At 36.7% G+C, this 17,540-nt stretch overlaps 1 protein-coding gene across 3 annotated transcripts in view; it reads left to right on the top strand.

The window, feature by feature from the left end:
• LOC141513401 (SLAM family member 5-like) overlaps positions 1-17,540 on the top strand; it is a 63,780-nt gene that overhangs the window by 24,398 nt on the left and 21,842 nt on the right. Inside the window, exons 7-8 of one of the 3 annotated variants that reach the window (XR_012475788.1) lie at positions 11,674-11,783; positions 14,755-14,926. The gene's annotated coding sequence lies outside the window, so the exon portion shown is untranslated. Of the gene's footprint in view, positions 1-1,169; positions 2,900-11,673; positions 14,735-14,754; positions 14,927-17,540 lie in introns of those variants that run through there. The other 2 variants (XM_074223154.1, XM_074223153.1) reach the window with 2 other exon arrangements.

The following is a 17,540-nucleotide window of genomic DNA, read 5'->3' as shown; positions in this document are numbered from 1 at the left end:
TTTTTCAGTTGTGTCTGATTTTTTTGTGACTATATTTGGAATTTTCTTGGCAAATGGAAGGATCTGCTTTTTCCTTCTCCAGTTTATTTTATAGAAGAGAAAACTGAGACAAAGAGGATTAAGCAATTTCCCCAGGATTACACAGCTAGTAAGTGTCTAAGGCTAGATTTGAACTCAGGGAGATAACTCTTCTTGACCTCAGACTCAGTATTCTATCTTCTGTGCCACCTAATTGCCTAGAAATGAACAGAGATGATAATTGAATATATAAGAGCTGATGAGATCACCAAATGAAGTGTGTAGAGAGGAAAGAGAAGAGAGATGGAGGACATTCATGTTGGTGGTCATGACCTGAATGAAGATTTAACAAAGGGGATTAAGGAGGGTCAGACATATAAGAGGAACAGGAGAGAACAGTTCTATGAAAACAGAATCAAGGACAAGAAAGTGTTTGATAGTATCAAAGGATTAGGAGAGGTCAAGAGAATGAAGATTGAGAAAGACCATTAGATCTGGTAAAGGGATCATTGGTGATTTGGGAGAGAGCAATTTCAATTTAATGATGAAGTGGGAAGCCAAGCTTCTAAAACTTTAGAAGAGAGTGAGATTAAAGAAAGTAGAGACATCTAAATAACCAAATAACTTGGTCTTCCCAAGGAGTTTAATTACAAGACAGGAGAGCTATATAGGACAATAACAATCAAGGATGAAAGGATGATTTTATGTATATATATATATATATATATATATACATACATACATACATATATATATATATATATATATATATATATATGTATATTATCTTTCCCATTACAATGTAAGCTCATGGGGCAACTAGGTGGTGCAGTGAATAGAGCACCAGCTCTGAAGTCAGGAGGACCTGAGTTCAAATCTGGTCTTAGATATTTAATAATTACCTAGCTGTGTGACCTTAGGCAAGTGACTTAACACCATTGCTTTGCCAAAAAAAAAAAACAAAACTGAACCAAAAAAAGAATGTAGGTTCATTCGGAGTAAAGGTTGTTTAATTCTTGGTGCACATACTTTGTACTCAGAACCTAGCAAAATTCCTGGCAAATAATAGCTGTTTAATAAATAAGTACTAATTGAGAATATGTTGAAATAAACATTTGAACCTGAAAATATTCATTATATCTTGGCCATAGGTGAATCAAGTTGACCAAAATGGTTGTGTTCAGGGTTCTGATCTTGACTGTATGGACTTCTTTACTTTGCCAAGGAGTCTCCTCCCTCTGAAAGATTCCTCCACCCAAAAGTACTTCTCATCCTGGAAGAACCCTCCACCTAATGGTTCCTTCTTTCAGTTGGTGAATTCCTTGTTGGAGCCTACATTGAGAAAACACCCAAACCAGTCATGGTCACTACTCACTTCTCACAAGGTTCTGATCCTAACTTATCTACTCCCTTGCAATATTTCCTTGTCAATTCTCTTTTAAATGTTATCTTCCCTTATTAGAATGTAAATTCCTTGAGAATAAAGTTATTTTTCTTCTTTTTTTGCATTTTTATTTTCAGTGCTTAGCACCATGCCAAAGACATAGTAAATATGTAATAAATGCTTTATCTTTTTGATATAAATGTTGCTATTATTAGTATTATATTTGTTTTAAAGAGTTTTCTGATGTAGCTATTCAGAGAGAAAACATTAATCTTGATTAATGGTTGAAAAATAATTACAAAGAACAATATTATCAATGATGCCACATTTTGAGGAACTTTGTAACAAAAACAAACCTGCAAATAGTGGTCATATTGTTGATGAACTATAGAGTCAGCTAGAGAAGGCTTAGATGGTACAGTGGATAGAACACTGGACCTGGAGATAGGAAGACTCATCTTCCTGAGTTCAAATCTGGTCTCAGACATTTACTATCTGTGTGATCCTGGGTAAGTCATTTAACCCTGCTTGCCTTGTTTCCTCATCTGTAAAATGAACTGAGAAAGAAATGGCAAACCACTCCTACATCTCTGCCAAGAAAACCCCATGTGGGGTGATGGAAACTCAGATATTCTGGAAAAACAACTGAACAACAAAAAGAATTGGAAAGAACTAGATATAAGTTCTGTCTCTAATCCACATCAGCTTTATAAATCTGTTCAAGTCATTTAAACTCTCAATGCCTTAACCAACTTTCCAAGACTGAGTTACCCAGATGTTGCCAATCTGCATTTGTAAAAGGGGTTTCTTTATGAGTTTCTTGGACCAATAGGTCCAGTCCCTATCCCTAACTTTTCTTTTTTTTTTTAAATTTTTATTAAAGATATTATTTGAGTTTTACAGTTTTCCCCCAATCTTGCTTCCCTCCCCCCACTCCCACCCCACAGATAGCACTTCGTCAGTCTTTACTTTGTTTCCATGTTGTACCTCGATCCAAATTGGGTGTGATGAGAGAGAAATCATATCCTTAAAGAACAGAATTCTCAGAGGTAACCAGATCAAACCATAAGACATCTGGGTTTTTTTTTTCCCCGAATTAAAGGGAATAGTCCTTGTACTTTGTTCAAACTCCACAGCTCCTTATCTGGATACAGATGGTACTCTCCTTTGCAGACAGCCTAAAATTGTTCCCAATTGTTGCGCTGATGGAATGAGCAAGTCCTTCGAGGTTGAACATCACTCCCATGTTGCTGTTAGGGTGTCCAGTGTTTTTCTGGTTCTGCTCATCTCACTCAGCATCAGTTCATGCAAATCCCTCCAGGTTTCCCTGAAATCCCATCCCTCCTGGTTTCTAATAGAACAATAGTGTTCCGTGACATACATTTACTACAGTTTGCTAAACCATTCCCCAGTTGAAGGACATTTACTGGATTTCCAATTCTTTGTCACCACAAACAGGGCTGCTATAAATATTTTTGTACAAGTAATGTTTTTACCCTTTTTCCTCATCTCTTCGGGGTATAGACCCAGTAGTGGTATTGCTGGGTCAAAGGGTATGCACATTTTTGTTGCCCTTTGGGCATAGTTCCAAATAGCTCTCCAGAAGGGTTGGATGAGTTCACAGCTCCACCAACAGTGTAGTGGTGTCCCAGATTTCCCACATCCCTTCCAACAATGATCATTATCCTTCCTGGTCATACTGGCCAATCTGAGAGGTGTGAGGTGGTACCTCAGAGAAGCTTTAATTTGCATTTCTCTAATAATTAATGATTTAGAGCATTTTTTCATATGGCTATGGATTGCTTTGATGCCCTCATCTGTAAATTGCCTTTGCATATCCTTTGACCATTTGTCAATTGGGGAATGGCTTTTTGTTTTAAAAATATGACTCAGTTCTCTATATTTTAGAAATGAGTCCTTTGTCAGAATCATTAGTTGTAAAGATTGTTTCCTCCTTTACTACTTTTCTTTTGATCTTGATTACATTGGTTTTATCTGTGCAAAAACTTTTTAATTTAATGTAATCGAAATCATCTAATTGGTTTTTGGTGATGTTCTCCAACTCTTCCTTAGTCATAAACTGCTCCCCTTTCCATAGATCTGACAGGTAGACTAGTCCTTGATCTTCTAATTTGCTTATAGTATTGTTTTTTTCTGTCTATGTCCTGTAACCATTTGGATCTTATCTTGGTAAAGGGTGTGAGGTGTTGGTCTAATGTAAGTTTCTTCCATACTAACTTCCAATTATCCCAGCAATTTTTTATCAAAGAGGGAGTTTTTATCCCAATGGCTGGACTCTTTGGGTTTATCAAACAGCAGATTACTATAATCCTCTCCTGCTTTTACACCTAGTCTATTCCACTGGTCCACCACTCTTATTTCTTAGCCAATACCAAACAGTTTTGATGACCGATGCTTTATAATATAATTTTAGATCGGGTAGTGCTAAGCCACCTTCATTTGCTCTTTTTTTTCATTAAGCTCCTGGCAATTCTTGACTTTTTATTTCTCCATATGAATTTACTTACAATTTTTTCTAGCTCATTAAAGTAATTTTTTGGAATTTTGATTGGTAGGGCACTAAACAGATAGTATAGTTTTGGTAGAATTGTCATTTTTATTTTATTAGCTCTACCTATCCATGAGCAGTTGATATTTGTCCAGTTATTTAAATCTGATTTAATTTGTGTGAGAAGTGTTTTATAATTGTTTTTCAAAAAGATTCTGAGTCTGTCTTCGCAAATAGACTCCCAAGTATTTTACACTGTCTGAGGTTACTTTGAATGGAATTTCTCTTTCTAGCTCTTCCTGCTGTTTCTTGCTAGTCATATATAGGAAAGTTGAGGATTTATAGGGGTTTATTTTATAACCTGCAACTTTGCTAAAATTGCTAATTGTTTCCAGTAGTTTTTTAGATGATTTCTTGGGATTCTCTAGGTAGACCATCATGTCATCTGTGAATAGTGAGAGTTTTGTCTCTTCCTTCCCAATTCTAATTCCTTTAATTTCTTTTTCTTCTCTAATTGCTGATGCTAACATTTCTAATACAATATTGAATAGTAGTGGTGATAATGGGCACCCTTGTTTAACCCCTGATGTTATTGGGAATGCCTCTAGCCTCTCCCCGTTGAGTATAATGCTTGTTGATTGTTTCAGATAGATACTGCTCATCATTTTAAGAATTATTCCTACACACTCTAGCATTCCTGGAATAAATCCTACTTGATCATAATGTATTATCCTAGTGATGACTTGTTGTAGTCGTTTTGCTAAGATTTTATTTAGGATTTTTGCATCTATATTCATCAGGGAAATAGGTCTATAATTTTCTTTCTCTGTTTTAACTCTTCCTGGTTTAGGTAACAGTACCATATTGGTTTCATAGAAAGAGGCAGAGTTCCATCTTGCCCTATTTTTCCAAAGAGTTTATATAGGATTGGAACCAATTGTTCCTTAAATGTTTGGTAGAATTCACTTGTGAATCCATCAGGCCCTGGAGATTTTTTTTTAGGGAGTTTAATAATGGCTTGTTGAATTTCTTTTTCTGAGATAGGGTTGTTCAGGTATTTAATCTCTTCTTCATTTAACCTGGGCAACTTATATTTTTGTAAATATTCATCGATTTTACTTAGATTATCAAATTTATTGGCATAAAGTTGGGCAAAATAATTTCAAATTATTACTTTAATTTCCTCCTCATTGGTGGTGAGTTCACCTTTTTCATTTATAATACTAGCAATTTGGTTTTCTTCTTTCTTTTTTTTAATCAAATTGATGAGAGGTTTATCAATTTTATTGGTTTTTTCATAATACCAACTTTTGGTTTTATTTATTAATTCAATAGTTTTTTGCTTTCATTTTTATTAATTTCTCCTTTAATTTTTAAAATTTCTAATTTGGTATTTGATTGGGGATTTTTGATTTGTTCTTTCTCTATTTTTTTTAGTTGCATGTTTAGTTCATTGAGTTCCTCTTTCTCCAATTTATTCATATAAGCATTTAGAGCTATAATATATCCCCTGAGAGTTGCTTTGAATGAATCTCATAGGTTTTGGTATGTTGTTTCATTATTATCATTATCTAGGATAAAATGGTTAATTCTTTCTATAATTTGTTTTTTGGTCCACTCATTTTTTAAGATGAGGTTATTCATTTTCCAATTTGCTCTGGGTCTATATCTCCTTGGCCCAGTATTGCATATGACTTTTATTGCATTGTGATCTGAGAAAGATGTATTCACTATTTCTGCCTTTCTGCAGTTGATCATTAGGTTTTTATGTCCTAGTACATGGGCAATTTTTGTATAAGTTCTGTGTACTGCAGAGAAAAAGGTATATTCCTTCCTATCCCCATTCAGTTTCCTCCATAAGTCTACTATATCTAATTTTTCTAACAATCTATTTACGTCCCTAATTTCTTTCTTGTTTTTTTTATGATTTGATTTATCTAGATCTGATAGTAGGACGTTGAGGTCTCCTACTAGTAGAATTTTGCTGTCTATGTCTTCCTGTAATTCTTTCAGCTTCTCCTCTAAGAATTTGGGTGCTGTCCCACTGGGTGCATATATATTCAATATTGAAATGACTTTATTGTCTATGGTACCTGTTAGGAGGATAAAGTTTCCTTCCTTATCTCTTTTAATGCTATCTATTTTTGCTGCTGCTTTGTCTGAGATAAGGATTGCTACCCCTGCTTTTTTTACTTCAGCTGAAGCAAAATATATTTTGCTCCAACCTTTTACCTTTACTCTATATGTATCTCTCTGCTTCAAATGAGTTTCTTGTAAGCAGCATATTGTAGGATTCTGGTTTTTAATCCACTCTGCTATTTGCTTACGTTTTAAGGGAGAGTTTATCCCATTCACATTCAAGGTTATGATTACTAATTCTTTATTGCCCTCTGTGCTATCTTTCCTCTGTTTGTATTTTTCCCCCTTCCCCCCTTTTATCCATAGTCCCCAGTATTTTGTTTTTGAATACCACCCCCTTCAGTGTGTTTGCCCTCCTATATCACACCCTCCCCTTTCTTTCCCCTTTCCCTGTTTCCTTCCCTTCCTTTTGTTATTTCCCCTTATTTCCTCCACTCCCCTTCCCTTTCTCTGTCCCCCTCTCCCCTTTTCCCCTTTTACTTCTTGAAAGGTTAGATGTTTTATAAGCTAACTGAGTATGTGTAGGTTGATTTTAAGCCAAGTCTGATGAGAAGAAGATTCAGGTGTTTCTCCTCTACTCTCTTCTTCCCCTCTATTACCATAGGTTTTTTGTACCTCTTAGTATAATGAGATTTGTCCCATTCAATCCCCTCCCTCCTCCCGTCTCTTTCCTGTCCCCCTTTTTAGGGAGGTAGTGTATTTTTTTTTTAGATCATTCTATCTACGTCATAGAAAATTCTGTGTGTCTGTCCCTTCTAGTTCAGTATATTCTGTTGAATAGAGTCAAAATTCGGGAGAGTTATTAGAGTCTTTCTTCCCAGTGGAGTTAAAGCCAGTTACATCCCATTAGATATCAGTCTCATGAATAGGTCATGGATGTTCATCATTTCTGGCTAGGTATATTCTCTCTGTTAGAGTTACATTTCTCAGGATTTATGAGAGTCTCTACCCCCTCCCCATGCTGGGATATAGCCAGTTTCAACTTGCTGGATTGCATTTTTTTCCCCTTTTACCGCCCCCCCCTTTTTTTACCTTTTTTTGTGTCTCTTGAACCTCCTATTTGATATCCAAATTTTCTGTTTAGCTCTGGTCTTTTCATCAGAAATTTTTGGAATTCTTCCATTTCGTTAAATGTCCATCTTTTTCCCTGGAAGAGAAGGCTCAGCTTTGCAGGAAAGTAGATTCTTGGCTGCATTCCAAGCTCCCATGCTCTTTGAAATATCTCGTTCCAGGCCCTTCAATCCCTTAAAGTTGATGCAGCTAGGTCCTGCGTGATCCTTACTGTGGCTCCTTGATATTTAAATTGTTTCTTTCTGGCTGCTTGCAGGATTTTCTCTTTTGTCTGATAGTTCTGGAGTTTGGCCACAACATTCCTTGGTGTTTTCATTTTAGGATCTTTTTCTGGTGGGGATTGATGTACTCTTTCAATAACTACTTTGCCCTCCAATTCTATGATGTCAGGGCAGTTTTCCATCACTAGATCCTGTAATATTAAGTGCAAGCTTTTTTTCTCTTCAATGTTTTCAGGAAGTCCTATAATTTTCAGGTTTCCCCTCCTCGATCTATTCTCGAGGTCAGTGGTTTTGTTGATGAGGTATTTCACATTTGCTTCTATTTTTTCTATTTTTTGATTTTGTTTAACTGACTCTTGCTGTCTTGTGAGTCATTAGTTTCTGTAGACTCCATTATTTTTTGGGGGGAGGAGTTTTCTTCATTAACCTTTTCTAATTGGTCAATTCTACTTTTGAAAGAGCTTTCCATTTGACCAATTGAGGTTTTGAGAGAATTAGTTTCTTTTTGCATTTGCTCATTTGAGGATCTGAGAGAATTATTCTCATTTTGTAATTGTCCAATTGATGATCTGAGAGATTTATTCTCCTTTTGTGTTTGTCCAATTCAACTTTCTAAGGTTTTGTTTTCTTGTTGCAAGGTATTAATTGTCTCCCCCAAATTTTCCAGTTGATTTTTAAACTCCTTCCTTATTTCTTTAAGGAAGTCTTTAAGTGCTGGAGACCAGATTGTATTCTCCTCGGATGTTCCAGGTCTCTCTGGGTTGGGGTCTTTCCCTTCCAGGAATTTTTCTATGGATCCACCTTTCTGCTGACCCTTCTTCATTATGCTAAGACCTTGAGTTGGGTGGGGCTGGTTCACCTGGGCTTGGGATCTCTAAAGGCTTTACTGAGTGAAGTTTCTCTGGCTGGCCAGTAGGAGGTGCTGGTTGCCCTCTCTGGAGTGTCTGTGACCTTGGTTGTGAGGCCTTCTCCCTTTGCTTGAGGGAGGGAATTGGAGCTGTTGAATTCTTTTGCCTTCAATCAGTGGTGGGCTTTACCCTGGCCTGAGGTCATTTCTCAGCTGGGCTGGTTCTTTTGCTCACACACCTGGGCCTGAGGCAGAAGTAATTTGCATTTGTTTGGGAGGAGGCCTCAGTGCAATGGAGGCGTGGGCTCAGAGTTTCTCAGACCTGAGGAGCCCAGGGATGGTGTCTGCAGCTCTCCTGCACCAGACCTCTCCCTGCAGCCCCTTCCCCAAGCTCCAGGGGGACAGCACCAACACCAGTGCCTCTCCTTCCCCGCGGACCCAAGCCCCCTTCATCCAGCCCCACTGATGATCCAGCAGGTCTGGCTCTCGGGCCCTCAGACTCCCTGTTCCGATTCAGCTGTTAATCTGGCTGATCTTCCCTCGGAGCTCAGACTCACCTGCCGGTACTCAGCCAAGGCTGCTGCGGGAGACAAATCCTGAGGTAGATTTTCCTCTCCTGGCTTTTCTTTCTGGGTTTCCTGGTTCGGATTTCTTTTAAGAGGTTTGTTTCATGTGATAGATGGGGAAGAGATCAGGAGACTTTAGAACTGTGTGTCTTCTCTCCACCATCTTGGCCGGAAGTCTTCTAACTTTTCTTATTTTTAAAACAAGTTATGCATTTGAAAACATAAAAGATACCAGTAACATCCATATCTGTGTTATATTATTATATGATTGATTTGCTTGCACATAGTTATTAAATTATGATGAATTATTAATTTTATTTGAATAAAGCATTAAATGAAAAAACTTTTTACAAATTGTTTTATGAAAATTATAAAATTTGTATGATTGTGTGTGTGTGTGTGTGTGTGTGTGTGTGTAAAAAGGAAATATTACTATAGGTTGCAAATCACTGATCTGGGTCTATCTCCTCATTTTACAGGAGAGAAGTGACTTTTCCAAAGCCACAAAGCTAATAGCGGGATGAGGATTTAAATTTTCCAACTCTAAAGCCAGTGGTATGATAGAAAATAAGGAATAAAGGATGTTAATTAGGTTAATATCTAGTCTGAATGATTGGGAAAATATTGGTATCCTTATTAGTCATATCAAAGTTAGAAAGAAGGGAGGAAAAGGTCAGTTCAATTTAATATGTATGTAGGATATTCAGTCTGAATTGTCTTAAAGGCAGTTGGAGATATAAGACGAGGTTAGCAGAGAAGTCAGGACTCAATAATTAGATTTTAGAATCCTCAGCATAGAGATGCAAATAGATCATCTAGAAAAATAGAATAGAGGGAAAAAAGAAAAAGCCCCAGGAAAGAGACCTGTGGAAATGGTACCTATGGCTAAATGGCATGACCTGGATGAAGATCCAGCTAAGGAGACTAAAAAAGAGGGATCAGATAAATAGGAAGAGAACCAGGAAAGAGTGATCCTGAAAAACTACAGAGAGGAGAGTATCAAGGAGAAGAGGGTGATCAGCAGGGTCAAAGGCTGCAAAAAGGCCAAGAAGGATGAGTAATGAGAAAAGACTATTAGATGTAGTAATTAAGAGATCATTGGTAACCTCAGAGAGATTAGTTTTGGTTGAATAAGGAGATTGGAAGCCAGAGCTAAGAAGAGAGTCAAAGGAGTGGACACGGAGGTACCTAATGTGGTAAACCTTCTTTGGGAGCTTAACTTCAAAAGGCAGCAGGGAGAACAATAGTTGACAAGAATGGGTGGATAGATCAATTGAGATTTCTTTTTTTTAAATGGGGGAAACATGGGCATATTTATAAACAACCAGCAGACTGTGAAAGATTTAACAATAAACAAACCAGGATTTTAATTTGTAAGACAGACCAGATAAGTGAATTTCAGAGTTCATAAATGTGGAAATGCTGCATTTATGGATGATGACAAGATCAAGAGTATTAATAGCTTTATGTATAATTGAGGTAGGATGAAGGAGCAGGTAATGTAAAATGAGTAAACTGAGGAACTATGAGGTTAGAATGATTGAATGAGCATCAATATGTTGATTGAAGAATTCTAGTTTAAGGGCAAGAATAGAAGAGAAGAAAGATCCTGTGAACCAGGCACTGAATCCATTAAGGGAAGAAGGGGAATGTCTTGTAAGTCATTAGACAAAAGCTACCAGAATTTTGTTTAGATGGTAGATACAGCTTGAATGAGCAGTTACTGAGTAATGGGGAAGAATCTGGAAGTGGCAATAGGGAATAAGGAGTATTCCAGCTTCCCCACCTCAACTCAGTTGAGTGGGGAAAAGGGAGGCTATATCATCATGAGGTAAGTATCTGTAAAAATCAGATGAAAGAAATGGGAAAGAAAAAGATTTAAGATGAAAGCAAATTTCTTGCCTATGTGTTGGGAGCCAGAGTCTCTAAGCTGCTTGACACAGTCACGGCAAGAAGACTCAAGGCAGTCACACCGCCTGATGGAAGAACATTTCCTTCTTCAATATATATAGGGATTCCATGTATACCAATATTTGTAGGTCTAATATTGATTGCAAAACTTATTCATCCTAATAGTGGAATCCTTGAATAAAACATATTGTGAACTCTGTCCAGATTTAACAGGATTGCCTCTCCCTGAGGCATACAAAAGGCTTCAACTTTATGAAATCTCTGGAAAACCCCAAACTGGGAATTCCAAGATGTCAGAATATATACAGGGAAAACAGATACAAGATGAGTTAGGTAGAATTCCAGGGAAATTAACAGTTTTGCCCCCTTTTCCATACACAGGAATATATGATAAAGATGGTGAAAGAATACTTAGTATAGGTGACTGATATGTGAACTCTAACAGCCTTAGTTTATAGGGAAAGAATAAAAAGTCATAGAAACCGTGGTGTCTGCCAACAAGGTCTGAAAGGAAAATTGGTTATTGAAGGAGTCAGTGGATGGGTGGACAAACACAACTACCCTTACTATAGGTTGTCAAGGGAGTGTATCAAAAAACATTACATATATAGAAACATAAAAAACATTCCATTAAGCAAATTGTATCAGAAGATTATTATTATTAGGAGAGACCCAGTTTAATGAATAACTTTACATGCAGCAACAAACTAGGTAGCAGATAGGTTGAGGTCATCATGGCCTGAGCAGGGATAAAAATTAATTAACTACATGATTGATAATCAAACTTGTAACCACTACATGATCAAACTTGTAACCACATGAATTATATGATTGATAATAAAAATTGTACACTTTTGTAACCAAGGAAATGATCTTAGCTTGCTTGCTTGATGCATACATGATTCTGAGACTATAAAAATAAAATCTGAGCAGCTGTCAGTCAACCTGCTCCTGCCTTTAACCCCTGTGTTGACAACTCATTTCACTAACTCTATCCCTCCTGTCAGGTTCCAAGGACCCCACAGAGGCTGAACCCCTGCACCTATGGAGCAGGCATTTTGGACGGTACATTGAAATGAATGGACATTAAGTGGAGGAGACTGAGTTAAGTGAAATGGTAATAAGGAATTGGTTAATGTGGCGCACAAAATGGGTTTGAATGATGAACCTCTGTGTGTGTGTGTTTGTGTGTGTGTGTTCAGGATCACTGGGATGGGGAAGATATGGCTAGGGGAAGTTGATTAATTATTGCGAAATGAGTTCAAGTAGACTTTTATCATCCATTTGAGTTTACCCAGAAGTCTGCCAAGAACTTCCAGATCAAAGAAAAAAATACTTCTAGCAGTTGCCCAAAGGGAAAGTACTTCTCTCTATTCTCAGGAGAGAAGTTGCTGATTCTGCTCCCTCCTTTGTCCAAAGAGCTCCCAAGCTTTTTTTTTTTTGTGGAGGAAAAATGCTTGGTTTTGGTAATCAAAAGGTAGAAGAAACAGATCACAATAGATACAAGTAAGAGCCTTCTCCTCCTGGGCTGAGCAAGGTAAAGTTGAACTTGTCTGGTGGAGGGGGCAGGAAGGACAGTACAGGATTGATATGGCCTTAGTGTGAATTTGATAGGAAAACTACTGACTGAGGTAGGAAGTGGAGATAAGAGAAAACCTTAGAAATAGAGAAAAGAGAAGGCAAAGGCCAAAGTTTGCGATGCCTCTCAATAGATCTACCTCTGCTCTTTTCCCATTTCATTACTCTAGAATCCTTTCCTATATAGCTGAATCCTAAGTGTTAAGTTTAGAGAGGCCAGCATTTTTGTTTCTGGCAGGAATGTAGGATCAAAGACCATTAACTTCCATTGGATTTTCTCTGTTTTGCTTCCGAGCTTCATTTTCATGAAAGTGAGGATATTGGGGTTTACAGAAATTCCTGCCAGGGTCTTTATAGTTTTGCTAAGTGGGTTACCCAGAATGCCTTGAAAGTTTCCCAGGAATATTGTTGTTTGTACTTTGTTTTCAAAGAGAATCAATAACATCACAAGGTGATGTCTTGAGTTGTAGATTGATTGGATTTGTGGATGTGGATTTTTTTTTATTTTAAGCAATGGGGTTTAGTGACTTGCCCAAGGTCCTACAGTTAGGCAATTATTAAGTGTCTGAGGCTGGATTTGAACTCAGGTCCTCCTGACTCCAGGGCTGGTGCTCTATCCACTGTGCTACCTAGCTGCCCCTTGATGGATTGTATTTGTGGAGCAGAGTTGCACAAAGTAATCAACCTCACTTCCAGACTCATTGAAGTCCAATAGCAAAACAAAAGTCGGGGCTAATAATAATAATGGTTGAGATAGGTGATCTTGGTTTTCAGTGTTTGACCCAACTCTTAGTTCTCCTCAGTACCTACTTTCATGACTGTTGGAATAAAGTGTTCTTATTCACTATTCCAGTGGAGTAAAATCTTCACATGCTCGGACTAGACACCCCTTCAACACACTGGGTTTGTGACTCATTGGTTACCCTTAACCTGGTTTAGCCTGTCTGCTGAGATACTTTACAGGGGTGGCAGCATGATATAGTTTCTTGGAGACACAGATGAGAGTTGAGTTTCAAATAGATACCAAAGGTGCATGAACAACTATGAAAATGACTTAGCAAGCCCTTACATCAGAGATGATAGTCCTCTTTGAGTACACACCCATCCCTCCATTATACTTAGGGATATAATTTGAATTAGAAGGAATTTCTGACCTTAATTCAGATGTGCCAAATGGATAGTGAAGGAAGTAGCAGAGAAGACATTTCAAATAGACAAATATACCTTGGGATTCTTCTAGCTAACTGAATGGAGTGGGGTGGCACAGTGGACCTAGTTTCAGGAAGATCTGAGTTCAAAGTCAGCTTCTGAAACTTAATAACTATGTGATCCTGGACGAGCCATTCAACCTCTTCTCAGCTTCCTCAATTGTAAAGTAGGTATAAGGACAATACCAACCTTCTAGAATTAAATAAGATAATATTTGTAAAGCATTTAGTACAGTACTTGCTACATAGTTGATGTTTTATAAATACTAGCTATAATTATTATTATTTTCTCTAGATGGTTTCTGGGGCTAGCAAGCTATGGAGCCCCTTTCTTTATATAGGAGAAAGAGGCTGCATGGGAGCCAAAGACCAGCAAGTGGTAGCAAAGAGCAGAAACTACAACTATGGAGATGCCTAGTGGGGAAATTGAAAGGAAATCAGATTTTATTGATTATTTTGATTTTATTTTTAGTTTGATTATAGGATTAGAATCCTTTCCTTTTTTCCCAATTGATATTTTATTTTGCCAATTACATGTTTTGAAAGTTTTTCACCTTTCATCCATATGCATATGCATATTTATAAGTGATATATTATCTTTCCCCCTTTCCTTCTTATCCCCTCCTCTCAACAGTGAACAAATTGTCTTCTTTCTTTAGGAAGAGCTAGTCCTAAACTAAGCTAGACTGTTAAAGATAGTCTCAAGTCTAGGTTACCTATAGATAAATATAAATATAAATCTATAAATATTCTGAGAAGTCTTTACCATTAGTAGAAGATAAATTAGAAGAAAAAATATTCATAGGATTTTAAGGTTTTTCAAAAGACCAAATTTCCCTTTCTAACAGGAAATCAGGTTGAGCAGATGATAAGTTTCTCTTTCTGACAGGGAAACATTAAGACATTTTTTCTTCAGCTATGTCTAAGCTGAGGAATAGACTCTACTAAGGAAGATGGGGTGGTGACTGCTAACTACTGACCACAAATTTCCCTTTCCCAGTATACTTTCTGACTATAAAAGGTACTACCTGGAGGAAAGGATGTCTGGCATAGAATTAAGAAAGAAAGTATGGAAGAAGCTAACTAGTTAGGTGATCTGCTTTGTTCAGTTGAATTGTGTTCAAAACAAGCTTGTCATTTTTTTTATTCCTATTTTTTGTTATAAAGATCATCTCTAAAAATCATCCCTTGTCTTTGGCCTCCGAGGAGTCAGATGACCTGGTCTGATATACAAATGCTAACTTTGCAGATTAAATCATAGATAATTCAGTAACTTTATCTTCGGTTTTCTTTTTATTTCAGATAATCAATTTTAACAATATTTGTATTAGAGATGACCAGAAACAGCAGATTCATTCAAAGGAGATCAACATAAGAGAGAGAAAGAGCAATACAGGATCCCAGCTCTGTGCAAAAAAGGCTTATTCATCCAATGACATCACCGAAACACATGAGTAGTTCATCAGTGTCAAAGGTATGCATGTATCTTAGTTATATGTGTTCCCTACACTCACTTATACATTGCTGTTCAACTTTCAATCTGACTAATGCCTATCACTTGATCTTATACTCTCACAGACCTTCTTTCATGTCTTGAAGGCACTGTTTATATCAAGGACTACCTGGGTTCCATTTTCACTGTGAAGCCTTCTCTGACCACTAAAAGTAATTTTTCCATCCTTAAATATTCATAAAATACTTGATCACATTCCCAACACCAATGTATCACAAGAGATCAAAACAAAAAGGAAAAAATCCTGTATGTACAAAAATATTCATAGCATATCTTTTTGTGTTGGCAAAGAATTGGAAATTCTTTCTGTTTTCCCAGCCTGCAACTCTAACTCAAACTCTCTCTCTCTAAGCAGATGCTGCTGTCCACTGAAAAGATCTAGGCCATTTATCAGAAGCATACTTATCTCTGCTCCCTCAAACTTCAAAACCTATCCATCTCTTCATATATCTTCCCAATTACAATTAGATTAGGAAAGACTGAAGATGAAAGGGAGAGAGAATCACTGATAGGCTAAGATGCTAGAAGATATGGGATTTTTGATAAAAATAGTAGAGAAATCCTTAGTAAATGCATTTGCCCCGAGTTCAAATGTAGTCCCAGTCTCTTGACAGTTACTAGTTATTTGACTCTTGACAAACATTTAACACAAATTGCCTCATCAAAAAAAAAAAAAAGAAAAAAGAAAGAAAAAAAGATGGTGTATTTGCTGGGATGATAACATCCACACAGGAGAGTTTTTCCAAGGAGAATTGTGGCAAGGAACACACATGGGCATTCTGTGTTGGCCTACCATGTGATTGAAAAGAACCTTTTTCTATTGATAGTAGTTGGAACGGTGTCTTTAAATTGGTGAAAGTCAGCACTGGCTGTAGCTTTTGCTGCATTTGTGATGTAGGGAACAAGGTGATTCCTCCACTAGTGGATTATGGTGAAATGGAAGGGGAAGGACAAAGGGGTCCTGGATTTTTCACTTGAGTCATGGTGTTTTCAGGAAAGCGTTTTGTAGCTCTTTACCATTTTACTTTTATTTTTGTAAAAAATTATTATTTAAATTAACTTTTTAAAAAAATTTTGAGTTCAAAATCCTTTTCCTCTTTCCATTTCTTCCCTCATTCTTGAGAAGACAAGTAATATATCAAATATACATGTGAAATTTTGCAAAACATATATCCATAAAAGCAAGAAAAATAAGGAAAATGAAAATATTATTCATCAATTTGCATTGAATTCATCAGTTCTTTCTTTGGTGATAGAATTTTTCATCATGAAAAATTTGGAATTATCTTGGATCATTGTCTTGCTCAGAGTAGCTAAGTTTTTCATAGTAGTATTATTGCTACTTTGTACAATGGTTCTACTTCTTTCACTCTGTATCAGTTCAATAGGTCTTCTCAGATTTTTCTGAAACCATCCATCTCATTCTTTTTTATAGTGCATTAGTAATCCATCTTAATCATATGCCACAACTCATTCAGTCATTCCCAGTTGATGGGTATCTCCTCAATTTCCAATTCTTTGCCACCACTAAAAGAGCTCCTAGAAATAGGTTTTTACATATAAGTTTTTTCTCTTTACTTTTATTATTTGGGGATACAGATTATAGATTTTTCCATCTTCCCAAGATATAGCAGAGCAGAAATTATTTATTATTCTTGGTGGGGATAAGAATGACCAAGAATCTTTTTTCTTTTTCTTGGCTTGGGGTTGGAATGTGCATGTAACCTAATATCATTGTGGGCTTAAATGGACCCAGGTAAGTGACCAGCCTTTGCTTTTAAATTATGTGTGCTGTACTTTGTATTACAGTAATTGATAAGATTATCAAAGGCAATTGTTAGATCAGTCCACAGTCATGAAAGATTTGAAAAGATCAGTGAACATTATAGATGAGTAGTCATATTTAGGAAATATCATTTAGTATTTAGGATTTTTATAAATACTTAGATATATAAATACTGTTATATCAATTTTTCTGCATCTGAGATAGCCTTAGGAAAACAACAAGTTTATTTTTTTTGCTGCCAAAAACAGAGCACCAAAACAAGCTATTTTGATTTGCACACACACACACACACACACACACACACTCACATATATATATATATACACATACACATATATGTGTGTATATATATATATATATATATATATATATATATATATATAATAAGGGTTAAGGTAGATGTGATGCTGGAGAAGCTGGGGTAGGGAAATACAAGAGACACAATTATAATTGATTTTGGGTGATGAAATCACAAGACTGATTCAGGAGGGTAAGAAAAACCATAGACTTCAATTTCCACATTGTTAAGATTATTACAAAAAGTTCACAAGTTAGGTTCTTTGGAGAAGATAGTGAGTTTCAGTATTGCGGGGACCTAAAGGGAAAGCAAGACTAAAGGACAAGCTGTGTTTAGCAGAAACTGAGGTAAAGAAAGGGTAAAGTGAAGACTAGGAATCACTGATCCCTGATGTGAGAAAGAGTAGTCATGTGGGGAATTATGCTTTGGTTTTTTAACAAGGTAAAGATGGAGAGTTTCTAAGAAGATGGTTAAGCAAAAAGAGACAGTTA

Source organism: Macrotis lagotis, chromosome 2 (assembly GCF_037893015.1).
Source record: "Macrotis lagotis isolate mMagLag1 chromosome 2, bilby.v1.9.chrom.fasta, whole genome shotgun sequence".
NCBI lineage: Eukaryota > Metazoa > Chordata > Mammalia > Peramelemorphia > Peramelidae > Macrotis > Macrotis lagotis.
Note: the sequence above shows the minus strand (reverse complement) of the source record. Positions and strands in the feature narration are given on the sequence as shown.